The sequence below is a fragment of the Chiloscyllium punctatum genome, chromosome 37 (assembly GCF_047496795.1).
Source record: "Chiloscyllium punctatum isolate Juve2018m chromosome 37, sChiPun1.3, whole genome shotgun sequence".
NCBI lineage: Eukaryota > Metazoa > Chordata > Chondrichthyes > Orectolobiformes > Hemiscylliidae > Chiloscyllium > Chiloscyllium punctatum.
In genome coordinates, this window is record NC_092775.1 from 51,763,808 (window position 1) to 51,788,813 (window position 25,006).

The window sequence follows — 25,006 nt, forward strand, 5'->3', positions numbered from 1 at the left end:
CTCAGGAGTAATGGCACTAGAGAATCAACGCTCTTGCAGGAAACATGTTTATTAAATCTCTGCAATTATTTACAGGTTACAAGGAAATTCCACAATGCCCTCAGTCTGCCAGCAGAGTCTTTCGCCATCTGAGGAACAAAGTCTTTGGCTTTCCTTCCCTTTGGAATTTCATCTCCAGCTGTTATAGTTTAAACTGCTTTAACTGAAATGCAAAGTCACCCAATTCTGATCTTTCAATACCTTGGAGCACCTTGTCCTTTGTGTATTTCTCCTAAAACCAAATGCTGTGTTAGCCCATCTTTCCCTATATTTCCCTCCTTACTTTTAGCAGACAAATTCATTCCAAAATTACTTGCCAACTCAACTAACTTGACCTTTGTAGTTTCAGTTAAGACTCTCAGGGACAATTCTGCTACTTGTAGGAAGTTTTTGACAAATTCTAAAGGCATTTCTTGTTTGCAGTTCCAGACTTGGTGTTTTCTTCACCTTTATCACTTACTGACATCATACCCAAGTCCTTGTTGCCTTTGTTTCAGAATAATGCTAGTCAAGAGCCTCTAATTGTTTGTTAAAACACACTTAGGACCTGCCAATGATTCTTGAGTCACACTACTCCTGAGATTTAACCAAAGTACATAAATTCCCCTATTTGCCTCTCTGATGGAATGAGGTTAATAACAAACACTGACTAGGTTTTTTGTACTTAACACGAACTACTGTTTATTCCAAATAAATAGGATTTAGCCAGAGGTAATCTGTACTATGAATTATCAACATTTAACTCCACTAGTTGGAACTCTAAGCCCCTTTTGAAGCACCTACACAAATACTGTATACAAACAAATTTTAAAAATAGTGTTACAGATTGAGGGAAAAGTACTAGGGAAACACAGTTCAATAGCACCTTTGCACAGGACTTTTTGAGGCATTTCTTTTGTAACTCAGGATCTTCTGTTCTTCAATCTGCTTCTCCAGCTTCAATTCAGTTCTTTGCAAGAGTCACATTAATATTCACCAGGATGTTGCCCGGGATGGATCATTTTAGCTATGAAGGGAGGCTGGATAAACTTGAGTGTTTTCTTCAGAGCAGAGAATGTTGAAGAGGGATCTGATTGAGTTGTTTAAGATTGAAATGTTTAAAATTATTCGAGCACGGACAGCGTGAATAGGAAGACGTTGCTCTCCTTAGTTTATGCTCCACATAATTTTAAAAATGAAAGGCAAGAGGTTTAGAGAGGGGATCTAAAGAAAATCTTTTTCACCCATTTTGTGGTGGGAGTTTGGAATGCACTGCCTTGGAGGGTTGTTGAGGCAGGAAACCCTATAACCTTTAAAAAGTACTTGGATGAGCACTTGAAATGTCATAACATTAAAGGTTATGAGCCAAATGCTGGAAAGTGTGACTAGTGTAGGTGGTGGTATATTTTTGATGGCGCAGACTTGGTGGGCATCTTATCCAGCAATTTCTGTTTTTGGCCTCTTCTGAGCTGTGTGATTCTATGTTTCTATGACGTGAAACCAGTTACAGACAGCTGTGTGATTTTCTGGTGTGTTTGTCAGATAACCTATGCGTTCTGACTACTAATAGTTAACATTGATGAATTTATCATTTACAATCAAAGATTGAACCTTAGTGAAAATCAATATCAGCCAGAACAGTTATATTCCCAACAATAACCAGAATATAGTTGAGGGGCCTCAGATTCACTGTGTCAGAGACACACCCTGTAACAAGGAGTGTGGTGAATTGTGGTGAAAGAAAAATAGAGATTTAAAATGGGACTAAGTTAAGTTGTGTGGGGGAAAATATGACATATCACAGCCTTTATAACTCAACATTAGATTCTTTGACTTCAGAGCCTGACTGTATGATAGTGGTCCTCCACTTTTATTACATTCTTCCAGGCCTTTACCCCATGCATACATACTCTTACACACACTTAGACGGTCTCACGCACTTGAACTTAGACTCACACACATTCTCACATACATACACACACTCACACACACACACAGGGACTCATAAATACACACTTTTTCATGCATGCATACAAACTCTCACACGCACATTCTTTCACACACTCTGGCAGCTCAGTGATTGGCATTGTTGCCTCACAGTGGTTCCTGGGTTCGATTCCAGTCTTGGCTGTCTGTGTGCAGTTTGCATGTTCTCCCAGTGTAAGTTTCCGCTGGGTGCTCTGATTTCCTGCCAGAGCTATGCCAAATTGCCCATAGTGTATAGGGATGTGTGAGTTAGCCAGGGTAAAAACCCCATGCAAGGTTATGTAGGAGGGGATATTGGATGTCCTTTGGATGGTCAGTGCTGACTTGCTGGGCTGAATGGCCTCTTTCTGAACTGTAAGGATTCTATATTATTCTTATACACAATGGCTTTGTTTGTACATTGTTTATTTTATTCTCAGTATAGAGAATGTATTATCTCCCTTTCACATCTTAATTTACAGCAACTTTACATTCTCATTTCTCTTTCATCTCAGTGAGCAAATCTTTTGTTTTTTGCACTGGTCTTCCACATCATCTGTTCCCCTTGCTCCTTTTCTGTATCTGTCTAAATTATAAAAAAAATCATTTTCAAACTCCTTTCAGTTCTGAAGAAGAATCGCCAGACTTGAAATGTTAATTCTGTTTCCTTCTCTAGAGATGCTATGAGATCTGCTAAGTTTCTCTAGCAAATTCTGTTTCAGTTTCAAATTTCCACCATCTACAGTATTTTGCTTTTAATCAGTTCTCTGGTCAAGATCATTGTGTGTGGGAGCTTGCCATGTGCAAATTGACTCCTTGTTTCTTACTGCAAAAGTGGCGAGCCTGCAAAAAACATCATTGGCTGTAAAGTCGTGATGCATCAAGAGGTGCTACATAAATGTAAGTAATCCTTCATTGTGCAGCAAGCCCAAATCACAACAAAAGCCTCTTCTGTCTCTGTAGCATGTGCTGCCATCTCCGGAGGCTGTGAACTCTCCACAAGTGGGGCTGTTTACTGTTACTGGGAAGAGTTTTCCAGAAATTAGCTCAACAGGGACCTCTTCCCACAAGGGATTTATGTCAGTCAAGACTAAGTATTTGAAGTGAACGACAGAGCTGTCTGGAAATGATAATTAAGGGAAACACAGAGAGTTTTATTGCATGGTTGGCCCTTTCCAATGCACAGTGGCTAATTCCATAAAGCCCCATTTCCTGTTTTACTCACAGACCTGCAGTTAAACCCGTAACAGGCAGGAAACCAACAGCGGGTCGGATTTAAAGTGTGGGAATGTTGGGAAACCACGGCCCTGTAATTCCAACCCCCTTCACGGAGTGTCAACAATCCTGGATTATTCTGCAGTGTTGAGGAACAAGAAAGACTGGGAGAAAGCTGTGAGCAAATCCAAGGGGAAAAGTCATAAGGACAACAGACATTTTTGATTCCTTGCAGTACGTTTGTTTATTATTTATGAAAAATATCAGAGATGTGTTTGAAACTGACAGCTGACAAGAAAGGATTATTCAATTGGGTAATGGAGAGTTGACTTGTGTTCCTATTGGTGTACAAAATGGAGTAACAATGGACCTGGGGGACACCTGTAATTGGGCGAGGGGTGTCTGTCATGTGATAAAACTTTCAAGAATGTGTCCAATTAGAGTTGGTGGTGCTCTTCCTCTTCCCAGAATCAATGGTTGAAAACGAGAGGGACTTTGAAAAGAATGGCCAAGCTATTGAGCCTGTACTTCTACTGATCTCAGGCTAGCAACTTCCTTCCCCTGCTAACCAGCCACACAACCTCCTGTAGGGAGAGGCACTTAGGAAACAATGGAGAGAGAAACCCTCAGCCACGGTGGGGACTTCCTGGCTAACATTTGAGTGGATGAGTGTATACCTCAGAGAGAGGCCAGGCTGAATAACCTGTCCATGCTGGTGCTTATGCTCCTCTGTTGCTTTCTTCCATCTTTCCTCACTTAAATTCACATCATGATCTGCTCTCGTAGATATGATTTGGTAAATATCCATAAGTGCATTGATACTATTTGCTTTCCCCCCCAATTCTTATTACAGATAGATTCCCTACAGTATGAAAACAGGCCCTTTGGCCCAATAAGTCCACACTGACCCTCTGAAGAGTAACCCACCCAGATCCATTCCCCTACCCCATTATTCTATATTTATCCCTGACTAATGCACTTAACGGACACACCCCTGAACAATTTTGCATGGCCAATTCACCTGACCTGCACATCTTTGGAATGTGGTAGGAAACCGGAGCACCCGGAGGAAACCCACACAGACGGGGGGAGAATGCACAAACTCCACACAGCCAGTTGCCTGAGGCTGGAATCGAACCCGGGGACCTGGTGCTGTGATGCAGCTCTGTTAACCACTGAGCCACCGTGCTTCCCACCCGCTTCAGCACCTTCCTCTGTGTAAGTAGTTCTACATTTTGACCATTCTCCAAGGAAAGAAGCTTCTCCTGAATTCCCAAATGGATTTCTTGATGATGATCTTATATCAATGACCTTTTGCAAGTGCCCTTCCCCACAAGAGGAAACAATCAAAACATTTCTTAATTTAAAGGCCATGATTAGGGTCACACATCCACCTGATTTTTGAAGATAAAAGATATCCAGCTTGTCATTACTTTTCAGTTAGTAAGATATATAAATAGATAGACTCATGTAGCATCTTATATCATCCTTGTAAATATGTCCTGGAAGGATTTTCCCGAGGAGTTTTCATCATTGACTCCAGACCCTGTGGAGTCTCATGGTATCCGGTCAAACATGGGCAAGGGACCTTCCACTGATTATATTAAAATATACAAACCAGGAGCAGGAGGATGCCATTCAGCCCCTCAGGCCTGCTTCTCCATTTGATATGATCATGGCTGCTCTCATCTTGGCCTCAACTCTGTTTTCCTGCCCACTCTCCGTAATCCTTCAACCCGTTACTAATTAAAAATCCATTCCTTAGACTTACTCAGGAAATTTTACTTCCCACCAAATTTATTCAGTGTCTTGCTTTCCACTGGGATAGTGAATTTCACAACTTCACAACACTTTGAGAGAAGAAATTTCTCATCACCTCTGTGTTAAATCTATTACCCCTCATCCTCAAATTATGACCTCTCATTCTAGATTGTCCCACAAGGGGGAAACATTCTCTGTCCATCTACTTTGTCAGTCCCCTTTTAGAATCTTCTGTACCTCAACGAGATCTCCTCTCATTGTTCCAGCAAGGAGAGCCCTAAACTAATCAATCTCTCTTCATCAGACAAACCTCACACTTCTGGAATCAATCCAGTGAATACCTGCTTCCAGTATAACTACATCCCTCCTCAAGTAAGGTGACCAAAATAGTATGAAATACTCAAAATACAGTCTCACTAATGCTTTGTACAGTTGCAGCAACACTTCCCTGCTTTTATATTCTGTTTCATTAGCAAGAAATGCCAAAATTCCATTTGCCTTCCTGTTGACCTGCTTAGTAGTGAGTTGTGATTCATACATGAGGACACACCGATCCCTCTGCATCAAAGTATTTTGAAATTGCCCTTCACTTAGATAACTTTTTTTGTCATTCTTTTGAACAAAGTAGATAACCTCACATTTATCCAAGCCAAACTCCAGCTGCCAAAATTTAACCCATTCATCTCACTATGCATATCCATTTGTAAATTCCTTATTTCTTCACTGCAACTTATTTTCCACCAATTTTAATGTCATTAACATTGATCACACTCTCTCAGCTGATGAATCAATGCTCCTCCTTGTTGAACAACATTTGAAGGAAGCACTGAGGGTGGCAAGGGTGCAAAATGGACTCTGGGTGGCAGGGTGAAATGTGAGGAGGATGTTAGGCGAATACAGGGTGACCTGGACAGGCTAGGTGAGTGGATGGATGTATGGCAGTTGCAGTTTAATGTGGATAAATGTGTAGTTATCCACTTTGGTGGCAAGAACAGGAAGGTAGATTACTACCTAAATGGAGTCAAGTTAGGTAAAGGGGCAGTACAACGAGATCTAGATGTCCTTGTACATCAGTCAATGAAAGCAAGCATGCAGATACAGCAGGCAGTGAAGAAAGCTAATAGCATGCTGGCCTTCATAACACAAGGAATTGAGTATAGGAGCAAAGATGTTCTTCTGTAGCTGTACAGGGCCCTGGTGAGACCACACCTGGAGCATTATGCGCAATTTTGGTCTCCAAATTTGTGGAAGGACATTCTGGCTATTGAGAGAGTGCAGCATAGGTTAACGAGTTCAATTCTTGGAATGACGGGGCTATCATATGTTGAAAGATTGGAGCGACTGGGCTTGTATACACTTGAGTTTAGAAGGATGAGCGGGGATCTGATTGAGACATATAAGATTATTAAAGGATTGGACGTTCTAGAGGCGGGAAGCATCTTTCCACTGATGTGTGAGTCCAGAACCAGAGGACACAGTGTAAAAATGAGGAGTAGGCCATTTAGAACTGAGTTGAGGAGAAACTTCGTCACCCAGAGAGGAATGGATATATGGAATGCTCTGCCCCAGAAGGCAGTGGAGGCCAAGTCTCTGGATACTTTCAAGAAAGAGATGGATAGAGCTCTTAAAGATAATGGAATCGAGGGTTATGGGGATAAGGCAGGAACAGGATACTGATTGGGAATGATCAGCCATGAACATAATGAATAGTGGTGCTGGCTCAAAGGACTGAATGGCCTACTCATACATCTATTGTATTATTGTTTATTGTCTATTTCAATGTTCACCACCAAGGCGGACTCAGCCTCAGCATTACTGGTCAGGCCGGTCAGGTTCAAAAGTTTTAACTTGGTCTGTGGCAGGGGATTAGGGAACCAACAAGAGGGAAAAGATTACTTGACGTTATCCTTATCAATCTGCCAGCTGCAGTTGCATTTGTCCATGACAGTATCAATAAGATTGATCTCCCTTGTGGAGACCAAGCCCCATCTTCATATTGAACAGCTATCTGAGTTAAATGTCACTACCACTTTGCTAAATGGGATAGATTAAGAGCAAATCAAGTAACTCATAAGTGAAAACCCTTGAGGAACTGTAAGTCACCAGCAGCAGCAGAATTCAACCACAATCTGTATTCACATTGTCCACTGTATCTATCAATCTACATTACAATGAGGCCAGATCAACCTTGGTCCAGTGAGCAGTGCAGAAGGACACCCATACCGGATAGACCCAAAAATCTGGTGCTAATCTGATAATGCTACCCTGGACTATTTGTAGACTGAACAGTAGAAGTAGCATCTGGATTAGTGGTGCTGGAAGAGCACAGCAGTTCAGGCAGCATCCAAGGAGCAGCAAAATCGACGTTTCGGGCAAAAGCCCTTCATCAGGAATAAAGGCAGTGAGCCTGAAGCATGGAGAGATAAGCGAGAGGAGGGTGGGGGTGGGGAGAGAGTAGCAGAGAGTACAATGGGTGAGTGGGGGAGGGGATGAAGGTGATAGGTCAGGGAGGAGAGAGTGGAGTGGATAGGTGGAAAAGGAGATAGGCAGGTCGGACAAGTCCGGACAAGTCATGGGGACAGTTACTGAGCTGGGAGTTTGGAACTAGGGTGAGGTGGGGGAAGGAGAAATGAGGAAACTGTTGGAGTCCACATTGATGCCCTGGGGTTGAAGTGTTCCGAGGTGGGAGATGAGGCGTTCTTCCTCCAGGCGTCTGGCGGTGAGGGAGCGGCGGTGAAGGAGGCCCAGCACCTCCATGTCCTCGGCAGAGTGGGAGGGAGAGTTGAAATGTTGGGCCACAGGGCGGTGTGGTTGATTGGTGAGGGTGTCCTGGAGATGTTCCCTAAAGTACTCTGCTAGGAGGCGCCCAGTCTCCCCAATGTAGAGGAGGCAATCCAATCAGACAAAGAGGCAGGAGAGCAGAGTGAATGGGAATATCTCCCAGTTCCCTCTGACCATCTAGTCCTGCAGATTATCCTCAATACAATCAATAGCTGTCTGCACATGGTACCACATTATCAAATTCATGGGATGTCCAGCAATCCCACAGGACCCGACCTTGTTAAGCAGCCCAGTTTGTGGCAATAAAACTCAAGAAGTCTCGTCACTCACCATAGAGTCATAGAGTCATACAGCATGGAAACAGACCCTTCAGTCTAACCCATCCATGCTGACCAGTTTTCCCAAACTTGACATTTACTTTTGTTCGGACAATATCCCTCTAAACCTTTCCTATTCATATACCTTCCCAAATGTCTTTCAAATGTTGTAACTTTATCTGCACCTCCTAATCCCTCTGGCAGCTCATTCGATATATGCACCACCCTCTATGTGAAAGAAATTGCCTCTCAGGTCCCTTTTGAATCTTTCCCTTCTCACCTTAAACCGATGCCCTCTAATTTTGGACTACCCTATCCTAAGGGAAAAAACGTTGGCTATTCAACCTATCCATGTCCCTCATGATTACATGAACCTCTGTCAAGCCACATCTCAGCCTCCTGTACTCCAGGGAAAAAGGTCCCAGCCTAGTCAGCCTCTCCTTATAACTCAAACTTTCCGTCTCCGGAACGTACCTGTAAATCTTTTCTGCAATGCTTTTCAATTTAATAATATCCCTCCTATAGAAGGGTGGCCAGAACGGAATGCAGTATTCTAAAAATGGCCTCACCAATATTCTGTACAGCCAACATGACATCCCAACTCCTATACCCAGCTCTGACCAACAAAGGCAAGCATACCAAACACTTTCTTGACCACCCTGTGGTCTACCTGTGATGGAACTTTCAAGGAATTATGTACCTGCAATGTCTCTCTCTATTCGACAATACTCCCCAGAGCCCTAGCATTAAGTGTATAAGTCCTGCACTGGTTTCATCGTAGACACACTGCGGAAGTAGGCCATTCAGCCCATCAAGTCCACACCTGACCCTCTGATGAGCACCCTACCCAGACTCATCCCCCTACACTTCCCATCGCTAATCCACCTAGTCTGCACACCCTGGATAATTTAACATAGCCTATCAACCTAACCTGCACATCTTTGGACTGTGGGAGGAAACCTCACAGACATGGGGAGAATGGGCAAACTCCACACAGACAGTCACCTGAGGGTGGAATCGAACCCAGGTCCCTGGTGTTGTGAGGCAGCAGTGCTAATCACTGATCCATTGTGCAGGCCAGTTTGTCTTACCAACACCTCGCATTTATCTAAATTAAACTCCATCTGCCGCTCCTCAGCCTATTAATCAAGATCCCATTGTACTCTTAGATAACCATATTAACTGCCACTATTCCATCAATTTTGGTGTCATCTGCAAACATACTAACTGTACTTCCTATATTCTCATCCAACTCATTTATGTTGTATAAATATTATATTCATGATTTGGAGATGCCGGTGGTGGATTGGGGTGTACAAAGTTAAAAATCATGTGGGCGGCACGGTGGCACAGTGGTTAGCACTGCTGCCTCACGGCGCCAGAGACCCAGGTTCAATTCCCGCCTCAGGCGACTAACTGTGTGGAGTTTGCACATTCTCCCCGTGTCTGCGTGGGTTTCCTCCGGGTGCTCCCACAGTCCAAAAATGTGCAGGTCAGGTGAATTGGCCATGCTAAATTGTCCGTAGTGTAGACGTAGGGGTATGGGTGGGTTGCGCTTTGGCGGGGCGGTGTGGACTTGTTGGGCCGAAGGGCCAACTGTAGGTAATCTAATCTAAACAACACCAGGTTATAGTCTAACAACTTTATTTGGAAACACTAGCTTTCAGAGCGCTACTCCTTCATCGGGTGATTGTGGAGAATAAGATTGTAAGACAGAGAAGTTATAGCTGAGATGACTAACCTGCAACAACCACAACAATCCTCCTGACTTCTTATATAATTCCGACCAGCAGGGAATTTGCCCCTGAAATCCATTGATTCCAGTTTTGCTAGGACTCCTGGTAGCCTCATGTGGGCTTGATGTCAAGGATTGTTACTCTCCCCTCACCTCTGGAATTCAGCTCTTTCTTCCACGTTAGAACTAAGGCTGATGAGATCAGGAGCTGAGTGGCCCTGCCAGAACTCAAACTGAGCAGATACTGATTCATAGCACGGTTGATGACACCTTCCATCACTTTACTGATGATCGAGTGTATGTGGTTGAACTTCAGTTTTCCTATTTTGTTTACGGCACAAATCTGGGTAACTTTTTCACATTGTCAGGTAAATGCCAGTGTTGTAACTGTACTGGGCCAGCTTGGCTAGGGGTGCTCCACAGAGATAAGAGCTGCTCACTACAAACTGGCACTCACAGGAGCATTACTCAGCCTCACTGTGCCAGTGCAGAGGAATGTCAGATAGGAAAATTAAATGCCAGACTTGACACTAGATAGTGTACATGCAGTGACTGGCTGACAGCCACTTTATGCTGTCAATCCTCTACCAGTTCTTGGACAGCTCCCCAGTCTTACCCACTGACCCTCCCTCACTCCCTCCTCCCGTTGGGCTGCTCTCAGTACCCGCACTGCAACTCAATCACAAACATTATTGTAAACTATATCACTAGAAAGACAAGGCATCAAATACTCTCTGTGATCTCCAAGAATCAGTCTTCGAAGCCCTACAGTGTTGAAGCAAGCCACTCAGCCCACCAAGTCCACACCAACCCACCAAAGAGTATCGTATCCAGATCCAGCCCCCTACCCCCATATTAAACTTGGTAAATCCACCTAGCCTGCACACCCCTGGAACTATGAGGCAATTTAGCATGTCCAAACCACCAAACCTGTATATCTTTGGACTGTGGAAGGAAACTTATGCACCCGGAGGAAACCCACATGGACATGGTGGGGGGGGGGGGGGGGGGGAATGTGCAAACTCCACACAGGCAGTCACCCAAGGCAGGAATCAAACCTGGGTTCCCGGCACTGGGAGGCAACAGTGCTAACCACTGAGTCACCAGGCCACCCCTACCTCAGCAAGTGCACACCCCTTGCCCTTTTCTATTTACATTTACCCCAGATGGATTATCTGAATGCACCTACTTCCCAATTGGGGTAAATTGAAAGGGGAAGGGGAACTTCATTCTAGGAAACTGGCAAATGTGTACAAATAGGCTTCTGCCCCTGCCTTCACAAAGATTGATTTTTAATTTTGCAAAGGATTCTAACTTTTGAATTCACACCCAATTAGGTTTCCCTGATGATGTCTTATCTAGGATGGGACAATTTTACCCACTGCTTCAGCCTATTTTTATAAAATGTTTTAATTTTTCAGTAGGGGGCAGTGCTTACTCATTATCATCCTCAGTGACTGATGCTGTGCACAGTTTGACATCATCACTGTCACAAGCTATCGTTTTGTCATTTCTCTTACCTATGGAGAGAGCGTGCCGTCAATGATCAGGAACAAATTCTGCTTTACAAACTGCCAATGGTCATGTGCGTTGAAAAACCAAGTCCACAGAAGGATGTTACCCTGTGAATATCTGCCGGGAAAGGCAACCTTAGGGAACAGTGATATAGTTCCAAGTCAGGATTGTGTGTGTGTGTGTGTGTGTGTGTGTGTGTGTGTGTGTGTGTGTGTGTGTGTGTGTGTGTGTGTGTGTGTGTGTGTGTGTCTGTGTCTGTGTGTGTCTGTCTGTCTGTCTGTCTGTCTGTCTGTCTGTCTGTCTGTGTGTGTGTGTGTGTGTGTGTGTGTGTCTTGGGGGCGATCTACCAGATGGGGGTATTGACAAATAGCTGCATTTGTTTACTATTCAGTGCTTCAATTGATAAGTTCCTGCAGCAGATTGGTTCAGATTGGTTTATAGGGCTACAAGGAAAAGGCTGGAACTGAATCTGCCAAATTGCTCTGGCTGAAAGCAGCACAGATAGGCAGAATGGTCTCTTTCTTTGACCGTTTTATAATAGTTGGTGCTGATATCTGACGAGAGCTTTTGCTCTTACTGTTGAATTGTGCACCAGTTTCTTTGGCAGAGAGATTTGTTGGTGACTCTGAAGCTCAGGATTGGATCTGAGATCTGAGGAAGAAGCTTTGACACAATGTCAGACAGACAGAGCTGTTGGAAAGGGGACAACAGAACAAACTTGGATTTCTATAGCGCCTTTTACATTCTTTACTTCCAGCCATGAATTGACTTCTCCGATTCGTCAATGGTTAACAAAGTGCTTCACAACACTCTAACATAGGAAATTTAAATAATATGTTATTAGTTTTCAGAGATTTTGGTTGAGTGATAAATGTTACTTGTGACATGAGGGAGAAATGCTCTATCCTTCCTTGAAATAATGGCAAGTGATCTTACTTTTTTGTAAAAAAATTAACCTGTTTTTATAATCAATCCTTTCAGGCATGTTATTGCACACATCTGGGGCAGGTGGGTCTTGAACCTGGGCCTCCCAATTTTAAGAGTAGAGACACTACCATCACAGCACAAGAGGGCCAGGGGCCAAGTTTGATTTTTTTTTGTTTAACTCAGTTTTCTAATCAATTCAGATATGTTATTACACACATCTAAACAGAGTGGGCTTGAACCTGGGCCTCCTAGTCTAGGGGTAGGGACACTATCACTGGGCCACAAGAGGGTCCTTGCCCAAGTGACCTTTCATTTCTTCTCTCCAGATTACGGAAAGCACCGTGGCTCAGTGGTTAGCACTGCCGCCTCACAGCGTCAAGGTCCCAGGCTTGATTCCAGCCTTAGGCAACTGTCTGTGAGGGGCTTTCACATTCTCCCTGTGTCTACGTGGGTTTCCTCCGGGTGCTCTGGTTTCCTCCCGCAGTCCAAAGATGTACAGGCCAGGTGAATTGGCCATTCTAAATTGTCCGTAATGTTAGTGCGTTAGTCAGAGTGGGTTACTCTTTGGAGGGTCGGTGTGGGCTTGTTGGGCCGAAGGGCCTGTTTCCACACTGTAGGGAATCTAATCTAATCACCATGATTATAAATAATCAGGTAATCTTTCATACAATTAAAACAGGAGTAGGCCACTCAGTCCTCAATCTTGCTCTGCTATTCATTCAGAGCAGTTCTGTACTTGTTTTGAATCCTACATTCCCACCTATCCCTTGTCTATCCACCTCCATCTTTAAAATATACATTGACTGCTCCTCACCCACCTTCTGACACAGAGAGTTCCAAAATCTTACAAACCTCTGAAAAAAAAATTCTCCTTGTCCCTGTCCCATGGGAATGACTCTGAATTTTAAACCACTTCCCTCTGGTTCTGTCCTGACCCACAGGAGGATACATTATTTCAGTGTAGGAGGTTGAGAGTTGACCTTACAGAGGCTTATAAAACTACAAGGAGTATAGATAGGGTTAATGATAGCTGTCTTTTCCTGAGGACAAGGTATTTGAAAGCTCAGGGGCATATTTTTAAAGTGTGAGGAGACAGATTTTAAAAAAGACATGAGGAACAAATGTTTTGCACAGAGGATGATTGATGTGTCGAATGAATTCCAGAGGATGTGGTGGTTACATATTTACAACATTTACAAGACTGTTAGATAAGTATGTAAATAAGAAAGGTTTTGGAGTGATGTGGGCCAAGAGGAGTCAGGTGGAACTAGTTTAGTTTGGAGTTATGGTTAGCATGGACTGGCTGGACCAAAGGTCTATTTCAGCGCTATATCACTCTGACTCCATGATTCAGGATGTTAAACAGTCCTCACTTCTCGTTTTATCCTACCCAGACATGTTATCACACACAACTGAGCTATCTGCCCACAACCAGAATCACCATCTTCTATGCTTTTTAGGGAGTTTTGAGAAGATTTGGATCTCAAGTTGAGGTTCTGGATGTAGGTTTGCTTACTGAGCTGCAAGGTTCATTTACAGACATTTTGCCCCTACTAGGTAACATCTTCAGTGGGTCTCCAGGCAAAGCACTGCTGATGATTCCTGCTTTCTATTTATATGTTTGGGTTTCTTTGGGTTGGTGATGTCATTTCCTGTGGTGATGTCATTTCCTGTTCTTTTTCTCAGGGGGTGGTAGATGGGGTCTAACTTGAGGTGTTTGTTGATCGAGTTCCAGTTGGAATGCCATGCTCCTAGGAATTCTCATGTGTATCTCTTTTTGACTTGTCCTGGGATGGATGTGTTATCCCAGTCGAAGTGGTGTCCTTCCTTATCCATATAAAAGGACACTAGTGAAAGAGGGTCTGTTCATGTATCATGGTGTCTAGTTTTCTGCCTGTTTGTCCAATGTAGTGTTTGTTACAGTTTAGATTAGATTAGATTAGATTAGATTAGATTACTTACAGTGTGGAAACAGGCCTTTCAGCCCAACAAGTCCACACTGACCCACCGAAGCGTAACCCACCCAGATCCATTCTCCTACATTTACCCCTTATTACTTAGTATTTTATAAATGACATTAGTTTTGCTTGCTGTCTGTATAGGATCTTTCGGGTTCATCAGCTGCTGTTTTGCTTTTTGTTTACCAGTAAACATCACCAGTGAAAACGCCCATGTAGACAATCGAGTATTTTTATGAACCAGACCAAACTCCCTCAATATGTCAAGGAGATCGCCATGACTTTATCTTATTTGTTGTAAGATGCAGTGCTCCAGATGTGATCTGATCAACTAGGCTTTAAGCAAAAGACACTTTATTCTGACACTACTGTGAAAATATAAACAAAAAACAGAATTAATATAACTCCAATTCTCTTAAAAGACTAATATGTTATTTAACCGTTACTCATCAACTGTTGTAATATAGCAGTAGCCCATAAACACATCCTTGGCAAAATTTCCCTCTCTTGCTATCTCCTTCAGTTCAAGAGAAAGGAAAAACCAACAGAATGAATTGAGCAGAACTGAAACTTTTTGCATCAGCAGAGAGAGAGATGTACCTAACAGCTTCAACTCCAAAACACCCAACTCCACCAATTGAAAGCACAACTAAAACCCAGGGTCTATGTGAGCCAGACTCCACCCATCTCGTGCTTCTATCGTCTAATTTAGAAAACAATCCAAAGCTCTTTACTCTGCTTTTCATGGAGTAGACATCAGGTTTGCAGCACCCCTCTTCAAGAGTACCAGAACAAAACAAATCTCTCTTAAAGGCACATATTGTAACAATATTTGCAAACAAAACCCATTAAGGGCAATGCAAACCATCAAAGATGTGTGGTGTGGGGGAGGGGGGAGGGAGAGAGGGCAGGAACTAAATCAAAATGGAGTTGGAGGGGGAAATAAAGCATGGTATCGCCCTCAGTGCTCACCCATCTCTAAAGGTATTGAGAGCATTGACGGACTCTGCGTGCTCCCTCTCCAAAGACACCCAGGCACAAATGTAACTGCAGAACCCCTCATTTCTCTAAACTCCAGTGGAAACAAGCCCAACCTGTCCAAACTTTCCTCATGGCACAACCCATTCATTACAGCTATCAACCTAATAAACCTCCAGTGAACTACTGCTTTTGGAGATTTAAAAAAATAATTTAATCAAATTAACTCAAGTAAGCCCAATTAAACCAGATTAAATAGTACTAGTCCTTTAAAGAGGTTCTGCAACAAAGATCAAAAGTCCAAAAGTAAACTACTTTCAAATGAATTTGGTGTTTTGGAAGGTAATGATGACCTCCAGCCCCTGTATGGTGCCCTTTAGCCTTTGGTCTGCCAGTGACTACCAGATGACTCCTCTCCAACCTCCTTAGGAAAGGAGATGACTGTGAATGAGAGGCTGAAAACCAGACCAAATGACCCCCTTAACTAACTACTGTCTGGATCTGTTCATGGCCGCTTGTGAGTACCTGCACCCCACCCCACTTCCACACTGGGTGACTAAAGACCAGGATTATGGGGCTTTGATTAGCAACCCCTTCAGATCGTGGAAGCGATGCTATGCTTGACCACAACCAGTGTAAACATGTTAACCAGAAAGACTGAGACCATGGACCAATTCAACCTTTTATTGCAGGGGACTCCAGAGTGTGCAGCAACACCCTCCACATCAGATCCCCAGATGAATAGAGGGGAGGGGATGATCTGTGACATGGACAGCCACCCCCATGGGAGCTTGTCACCTCCTGAATAGCAGGATGAAATGCCACAACTAGAACAGCACACTGTGCAATTTTGGTCTTCTCTTAATTAGGATGTTCTGGCCAAGGAGGCAGTGCAACCAACATTTACCAGACTAATGCCTGGGGTGGCAGGACTGAGGTATGAAGAGAGATTGAGTTGATTAGGACTATCTGGAGTAGTACCAGATGATTGGAGGGTGGCAAATGTTAATACCTTATTCAAGAAAGTGGATAGGAATAATGCTGGGAATTACAGACCAGTTAGTTTTACATCGGTAGTGGGCAAATTATTAGAGAGGATTCTGATAGACAGGATTTATGATTATTTGGGAAAGTCTAGTTGATCAGAGATAGTCAGCATGGCTTTGTGAGGGGCAGGTCATGCCTCACAAGCCTTATTGAATTATTTGAGGAACTGACAAAGCACACTGATGAAGATAGAGCAAGGTGTTCGATAAGGTTCCTCATGGTAGGCCCATTCAGAAAGTAAGCAGGCATAGAATACGGGGAAATCTGTGTGTCTGGATACAGAATTGGCTGGCCCATAGAAGACAGAGGTTGGTGGTACATGGAAAATATTCATCCTGGAGCTCAGTGTTCCACAGGGATCTGTTTTAGGATCTCTGCTTTGTGATTTTTATAAATGACTTGGATGAGGAAGTGGAATGGTAGATTAGTAAGTTTGCCAATGACACAAAGGTTGGTGAAATTGTAGATAGTGTGGAGGTCTGTTGTGGGTTGCAGCTGGACATTAACATGATGCAGAACTGGGCAGAGAAGTAGCAGATAGAGTTGGAAAAGTGTGAAATGATTCATTTTGGAAGGTTGAATTTGTATGCAGAATACAGGGTTAAAGGCAGAATTCTTGGCAGTGTGGAGGAACAGAGGGATCTTGGGGTCCACGTCCATAGATCCCTCAAAGTTGCCACCCAAGTTGGTCAGGCTGTTAAGAAGGCATATGGTGTGTTGGCTTTCATTAGCAGGGTGTGAGAAACAAAGCTCACGGTTCAATAATTTTAGTCCGAGTCAAATTCTGAAGCAGTCTTTATTCATATGGTCTTGCAAGCGGGTGACCATAAAGTAGCACCCCAATTTATACAGTTTAGTTGAGTCTCTCGGTACTCCCCTTTTACTTCATATCTGATAGTTGTATTGCTCTGTGCAGCTGTTAATCTAATCAGTTTACACATCTGTCTGTGACCTGTTGTTGGCGTGCAACCCCGCCCCCCCTCCCCCGCCTTGATAGCTGGGTCTTATTACTTTTGCTGACACAACACTGGGTCTTATTTGGTTATCTTGTTCATACTAACTCCCTATGTGTGTGACAATTGCAACTGTCATGTCAATACATCTGTTTCTGATGGTCGACCACCTCCCTGTTTGGTTATTTATTTCTTGGTATATAGCCTCATGATACTGCCTTGCAATATTTGCAGAAGCAAGATAACTGTTTGTGTGCAAGCATATCTAGTTTAGCATACATCCCCCCCCCCCCATGACTCAGCCTTATGATTTTTGCATAAACAACAACCTTCGCAAGGGCCTCTCACAAGAGGGATTGAGTATAAGAGCCGTGAGGTTATGCTGCATCTCTATAAAGCCCTGGTTAGATCACACTTGGAATATTGTGTTCAGTTCTGGTCACCTCATTATAGGAAGGATGTGGAAGCTTTAGAGAGGGTGTAGAGGAGATTTACCACAATGCTGCCTGGACTGAAGGACGTGCCTTATGAAGAAAGGTTGAGGGAGCTAGGGCTTTTCTCATTGGAGTGTAGAAAGATGAGAAATTTCTTGATAGAGGTGTACAAGATGATGAGAGGCATGGATTGAGTGGATAGCCAGAGACATTTTCCCAGAGTGGAAATGGCTGTCATGAGAGGGATTAATTTTTTTAAGGTGATTGGAGAAAGGTTTACGGGAGATGTCAGAGATAGGGTGTTTACACAGAGAGTGGTTGGTGTGTGGAATGCACTGCCAGCAGTGACAGTAGGTTCAGATACATTAGGGGTACTTAAGCGACTCTTGGATCAGCACATGGAAGTTAGTACAATGAAGGTTATGTAGGTTAGTTTGATCTTAGAGTAGGATAAAAGGTTGGCACAACATCGAGGGCTGAAGGCCCTGTACTGTGCTGTACTGTTCTATGTTCTATATTCACTGGCGCTGAGAAGAATAGGGGAATCTCATAGAATCCTATAAAATTTTAACAAGCCTAGACAGGGTAAACACAACAAAGATGTGTCCAGTGACTGGGGAGTCCAGAAACAATGTATCACAGTCTAAGGATATGGATAGGCCATTTAGGTCTGAGATGAGGAGAAAACAGAGTGGTGAGCATGTGGAATTCTCTGCCACAGAAAGCAAGTGAGGCTAAAACATTGAATGTTTTCAAGAAGGAATTAGATATAGCTCTTAGAGCTAAAGGGTTCCCAAAGTATATGGAGAAAGTGGGAACAGGGGACTGAGTTGAATGATCAGCCATGATCAGAATGAATGGCAGAGTTGGCTGAAAGGGCACAATGGTCTACTCCTGCTCCTATTTTCTATGGTTCTATGGTTTTATGGGTCTATAGTTGTATGATTCTATGTCTGGATGGTTGATGAGGGCAAGGCAGTAGATGGGGTGCTGCAATGGCCCATCAGGAAACTCCATTATGCTGAGTGAACTGGTACAGAGAGAACTTCCACACGATGTCTCAGACTGTGGGCCATGGGTTCTCAAGGGAGCTTTTAAGACCACATGATGATCAATTCGGACAGACTCCACTGCACTCTGGAACCACCTCGACATCCCAAAGGTGTCAGGGTCAAGCATTGCAGAAAATGGCCAGACACACAAGGCTATGGGCCAAGTGCTGGAAAATGGGATTGAAATTGTTCGGTAGTTGCTTTTGACTGGCCCAGACATGATGGGCTGAAGGGCATTTCTCTATGACACAGTCTTGAGGCTGTGGATGGCATAGGCCAAGGTCTGGACAGGATTAGATGCCCATCATATCACTTATTGCAACATCATCCAACCTGCTCCACTGCCATTGAGCACAGTCAGTCACCCAAACCCTCTCTTCTGTGAGCCATCAGATCATTGGAGGTGTGAATTCCTGAGTATCAGCTTCCAGAGCAGCTAGTCCCAGTGAGAAGGGGGAGACCTCCTTGCAAGGTAATCATGCCTGAAGCCTGGATCAGCTCCTGATAAAAGTCAGGCAACTAATTTAAAGTGTTTCGGAGAGTCAAACAGTCCAGGGACACTAACATCATTAGTGTTATGGACCAGGCCAGACCCTGTCAAGAAGGTAACACAGATCCTAACTTTGCTTTTTGTTTTAAGCAGGTATGAAGTGGATATTCCAGAAGTGGTACAGCTGGCCCAACCACTCAGTTTTATACAAAACAGAATTTATTCACAGGCTACTGAATGAAACACAAATGAAAGAGAACTGAATTTAGAATAACTTAACCTCCCTGAAAACTAAATCGACTCTATCGCGACTTAATGATGCTGTTCCAAATACTTGCAACATCCCCATAAACACCCTCTTGGCAAATAAAGGTAAAACCAAACACAGGTTCTTACGAGAGAGATGTCAGAGAGAGAGAGGATCAGCATGGAATGGCGTCTTTCGATCCCCAGGCGAAAGTGCGGACTGCAGATGCTGGAGATCAGAGTCAAGATTAGAGTGGTGCTGGAAGGGCCTTTGCCCATAATGTCGATTTTCCTGCTCCTTGGATGCTGCCTGACCTGCTGTGCTTTTCCAGCACCATTCTAATCTTGACTTCTTTGGATCCACAGCAGCTTCTTAGAACTTAGAATCCCTACAATGTGGCAACAGGCCCTGCAAGTCCACATCAACCCTCTGACGAGTAACCCACTCTGACACATTCCCTTATTTCACTCCATTTCCCCTAACTAATACACCTAGCACTACGGGCAATTTAGTATGGCCAATCCAGCTAACCTGCATATCTTTGGATTGTGGGAGGAAACCAGAGCACCCTTCGGCTCAACAGGTCCACATCGACCCTCCAAAGAGTTAACCCACACAGACTCATTTCTCTTCTTTTACCCCTGACTAATGCACCTAACACTATGGGCAATTTAACATGGCCAATTCACCTGACCTGCACATCTTTGGACTGTGGGAGGAAACCAGAGCACCCGGAGGAAACACACGCAGACACGGGGAGAATGTGCAAACTCCACACAGACAGTCGCCTGAGCTGGGAATCAAACCCAGGTCGCTGACACTGTGAGGTGGCAGTGCTAACAACTGAGCCACTGTGCCACCCCTGGGGTCCCAGTTAAAACTTGACTAGTGGCTGCAAACCAAACAGCTTGCTAAAACAAAACAAAACCAAACCCTGACGTGGGAGAACTGGCCATTCCCCTTTCATTATGCAAGTCTTTTTAAAAATACATTTAAAAGCTTTCTCAAGTAGATATTTCCAGACATACCAGAACCTCTGCCTTTACAACCCCTAAGGACAGAATATCTAAGGACAGAATAAGCTTGTTTAAGGAGCAGCATCATCACATTAGTGAGGCTGTCGATGGGAGGAGAATACATTGCCAGACTATACCAGAAGTGGGCTCAAGGTAACAGGTCTGGAAATGACTAATTGCTGCTTGGGTGTGAAGGTAGTATAATCAGCACATTCCCACCTCTGTTGTATTATTTCATAGGTTCCAGACCAGACAGACAGTATACTTTCAAGACAGTTAGATGGCATCAGGCCATATGACATTCCAGTACAAAAATACTCACTTCATAAGAACATAAGAAATAGAAGCAGGAGTAGGCCATATGGCCCCTCCTGCCTGCTATACCATTCAATGAGATCATGGCTGATCTTTTCATGGACTGAGCTCCACTTACTCAAAAAGGGAGGGAGGCAAAATGTAGGCAATTATAGACCAGTTAGTTTAACATCTGTTGTTGGGAAAGTGTTAGAATCAATTATCAAGTAAGCAATATCAGGACATTTGGAAAATCAAAACGCTATCCATGAAGAGCAAATCATGTTTGACTAATTTGCTAGAGTTCTTCGGAGATGTAACAAGCAAAATGGATAAGGGGGATACTCTAGATGTAATTTACCTGGACTTCCAGAAGGCATTTGATAAGGTGCCACACAAAAGGTTAATTCACAAGGTTGGATCATATGGGATTAGGGATAATTCAGCCTAGACAGATGACTGGCTGAGGACAGAAAACATAGAGTTGAGATAAGTGATTTTTTTTCTGGTTGGCAAGATGAAACTAGTGGGGTGCCACAAGGTTTGGCCTTTGGACTTTGGACTTTGGACCCCAGGGATTTACAATCTACATTAATAACTTGGATACAGACTCTATACACAAATTTGCAAATGGCATAAAAATAGGTGGGACGGTAAATTGCAATGAGGAAATAAGAACCTTACCCATCTGCCACATTTTGATGCACTCTCCTAACCTATCTATATCTATTTGTAAGTGTGAGGTCATGCATTTGGGTCGAGAAAATTTTTCTCAATCGCAGGAATATTTCTGAGAATTCTTAAATAGCCTGTTTAACGTCTGCCACTGTGTCTCTATTGATTTATCCCCTAGCCTGGTATTATAGTTCACCAGCTAGCTCTGCTTTCCTGTCTATATCGATTTCCTTACTTAAGTTTAAAATACTAGTCTTCGGCCCACTCATCTCTCTTCCAAACAGATGTAAAATGTAATAATTTTATGGTGGCTGCTATCTGGAGGTGCCTTTATCCCGAGGTCATGAATTAACCTTGTCACATACCACAGCACCATAGCAAGCATGCTCTTGCTCTTTGCTTGGTTCTAGAATGCGCTGCTCTATCCTAAAAGCATTGTTGACTCTGGGACTGTGTGATCACAGTTACCTCATATAGCCAGCCTACAATTTGTAGTCATTTTCTGATCACTCTTGAGCTTAAGAAGAAGCAATTTAGAGATAATACATTATTTAGATGTGGAATGTACATGACGGTAACAGATCTTTCACTGATCCCAAGTGGGGCAGTAATTTTGAAATTATGTCTTTGCTTTTCTTCCTCCTTCGGGCTGATGTTGGGAAACTCCTAATGTTTTCTCAGGAAGATGGTGCTCATTTCCCGGCAACCTGTTTCATTAGAACATAAGAATTATGAGCTGGCGTAGGCCATCTGGCTCCTTGAGCCTGCTCCGCTATTCAATAAGAATATGGCTGATCTTTTCATGGACTCAGGTCCACAAACCTGCCTGCTCTCCATAATCTTATTTCCTTTACTGTTCAAAAATCACTCTATTTTTGCCTTAAAAACATTCAGCAAGATAGCCTCAGCTGTTTCACTGGGCAGGTGAATTCCATAGCTTCACAACTCTTTGGGTGAGGAGGTTTCTCCTCAACTCAATCCTAAGATGTTTCATCTTATTTTGAGGCCATTTGTTCTAGTTTTGCCTGCCAGTGGAAACAATCTCCCTGCTTCTGTCTTATCTATTCTCTTCATAATTGTATATGTTTCTATCAGATCCCCCTCATTCTTCTAAATTCCAATGCGTCTACCCAGTCTACTCAATCTTTTCTCATAAGCCAACCCTTTCAACTCCGGAATCAACCTGGTGAACCTTCTCTGCACCCCCTCTACTGCCAGTAAATCCTTTCTCAAGTAAGGAGACTCTTCCTCTCTTCCCACCTTTCCTCTGTCAACACCAATGACCACAGACAGCTACTCATGATGCCAGGATAACTGTTGTGCTCTTGCCCACCTCCTTTGGAAGATTAGGTTTCACTCCAACAAATAAAATGTTTTTATTATTTAAAAAATGTTGCACCTATAATAGAGTATTGTGTTCCAGAGAAATCCTTTCTGCTACTGTAACTCAGTGATTTCATACTACACAGGAAATTTTGAGTTTGGAATACTAAAATGGCACAGTTTTAAAAAGGATCCCAATTTCCAACAGCATTCATGAACTCCTCATCCAGGCTGCTACTAACAATCTGATTTTTTTTCCAGATTTTATGTCGATTCAGGTCACCCAGGATTATTGCCATCCATTTATCGCAAGCTTCTTGTTTACATTGTGGTTACTGTTAAGAAGGTCTGTGGGCCATTCCATTAGTGATTTTGTTCTCCTTCTTTTACTCATATCCACCTAAACTGATTATATATACTGACTCCCCAAGTCAAGGTAGTCTCTGTTTCACTAATGGTCAGTGAAACTTCATATTTTTCTAGAATGGAAAATATCCTTCAAAATTCAGAACCCAAGCTTTGTCATCCTATAGATTAGTGAGAAGGACTTTTGCCTGAAACGTCGATTTTCCTGCTCCTCGGATGCTGCCTGACCTGCTGTGCTTTTCCAGCACCACTCTAATCTAGACTCTGATCTCCAGCATTTGCAGTCCTCACTTTCGCCTTTGTCATCCTGTAGCCATGTCTCCATGATGGCAATTACATTATATTTATTTATTTTAATATTTGCTGCTAATTCACTTATTTTATTATTCATTTATTTTATTATGAACACTACAAGGTCTCTAATCTTATCTCTGTAATGCCGAGTCTTGATTGTTGGTGCCTTCTTTGATTTATACTCTCTGCCCCTTCCTGCCATTCTCAGACTTTTATTTCCCATGTTATGATTTTTCTCTCCTGTCATTACTCTTTGATTTGCTATATTTGTCTGAGTTCCCACTGTTTAGTTTAAAACCTCTTCCACTTCCCTGGTTGGTTGTTTTGCTGGTTCATTGGCCCATTCACTGGTTCAGGTACAGACATTACTTTCTCTGATACTGATGCCAGTGGCCCATAAACTGGAACCCACTTCTCCCAAACCAATTTTTGAGCCACATATTCATTTCACCAACCTTATTACCCTCTGCCAATTGGCACACAGGTAATTATCCAGAGATTATTAACCTTGAGATTCAACTCTTCAATTTGGTGCCTCACAGCGCCAGAGACCCGGGTTCAATTCCCACCTCAGGCGACTGACTGTGTGGAGTTTGCACATTCACCCCGTGTCTGCGTGGGTTTCCTCCCACAGTCCAAAGATGTGCAGGGCAGGTGAATTGGCCATGCTAAATTGTCCGTAGTGTTAGGTAAGGGGTAGATGTAGGGGTATGGGTGGGTTGCGCTTTGGCGGGGCGGTGTGGACTTGTTGGGCCGAAGGGCCTGTTTCCACACTGTAAGTAATCTAATCTAATCTCCTTATACTGTCGAAGTAGAACCTCTTTCCTCATTGAAGACTGACACGTGCCTGGTACCTACAAGGACCACAATGAATGGATCCCCCCGTTCCAATCCAAAGTCATGCCCCAAGTGCCAAGGTGGCTCGGTGGTTAGCACTGCTGCCTCACAATGCCAGGGACCCAGGTTCAATTCCATCCTTGGGTGACTATTTGTGTATTTGTGTACATTCTCCCCATGTCTGTGTGGATTTCCTCTGGGTGCTCTGGTTTCCAGCCACAGTTCAAAGGTGTGCAGGTTAGGTGAACTGGCCGTGCTAAATTACCCACAGTGTTCAGGGATATGCAGGCGAGGTGGATTTGCCATGGGAAATATAAGGTGGGGGGTGGTGGGGGATGCTATTCTGAGAGTTGGTGTGGACTGAATGGCTGCTTCCACAAGATGGAGATTCTAAGTGCACACAGCTGTTTCACTTCTCTTGGTGCATATCCCCACTTGAATTGTTTCCTGTACCATGATACTGTGGTTAGTTAGCTGATCCACTTTATAGCTCTTACTCTTACCCCAATAAGCTGAAAGAATGTCAAACCTTGTGGACTATTGAAAGTTCCTCCCCTGCTCCCCTCATTTGCAATTACACCATCCTCACCCTGACCACTCACTAAGGACTGCAGATGCTTGAGATCAGAGTCAAAGACTTGTGGTGCTGGAAAAGCACAGCTGGTCAGGCAGCTTCTGAAGAGCAGGAGAGTCGACGTTTCGGGCATAAGTTCTTTATCAGGAATATGCATTCCTGATGAAGGGCTTGTGCTTGAAATATCAACTCTTCTGCTCCTCGGATGCTGCCTGACTGGCTGTGCTTTTCCAG

The 25,006-nt window shown here is 43.5% G+C and overlaps 1 long non-coding RNA gene across 1 annotated transcript in view; it reads left to right on the plus strand.

The window, feature by feature from the left end:
• The first annotated feature begins 3,335 nt into the window (after nucleotides 1–3,335).
• The window catches only part of LOC140463228 (uncharacterized), a 79,432-nt gene continuing 57,761 nt past the window's right edge, over nucleotides 3,336–25,006 (plus strand). Inside the window, exon 1 of the long non-coding RNA XR_011954640.1 lies at nucleotides 3,336–3,432. This is a non-coding gene — a long non-coding RNA (uncharacterized lncRNA). The remainder of the gene's footprint in view (nucleotides 3,433–25,006) is intronic.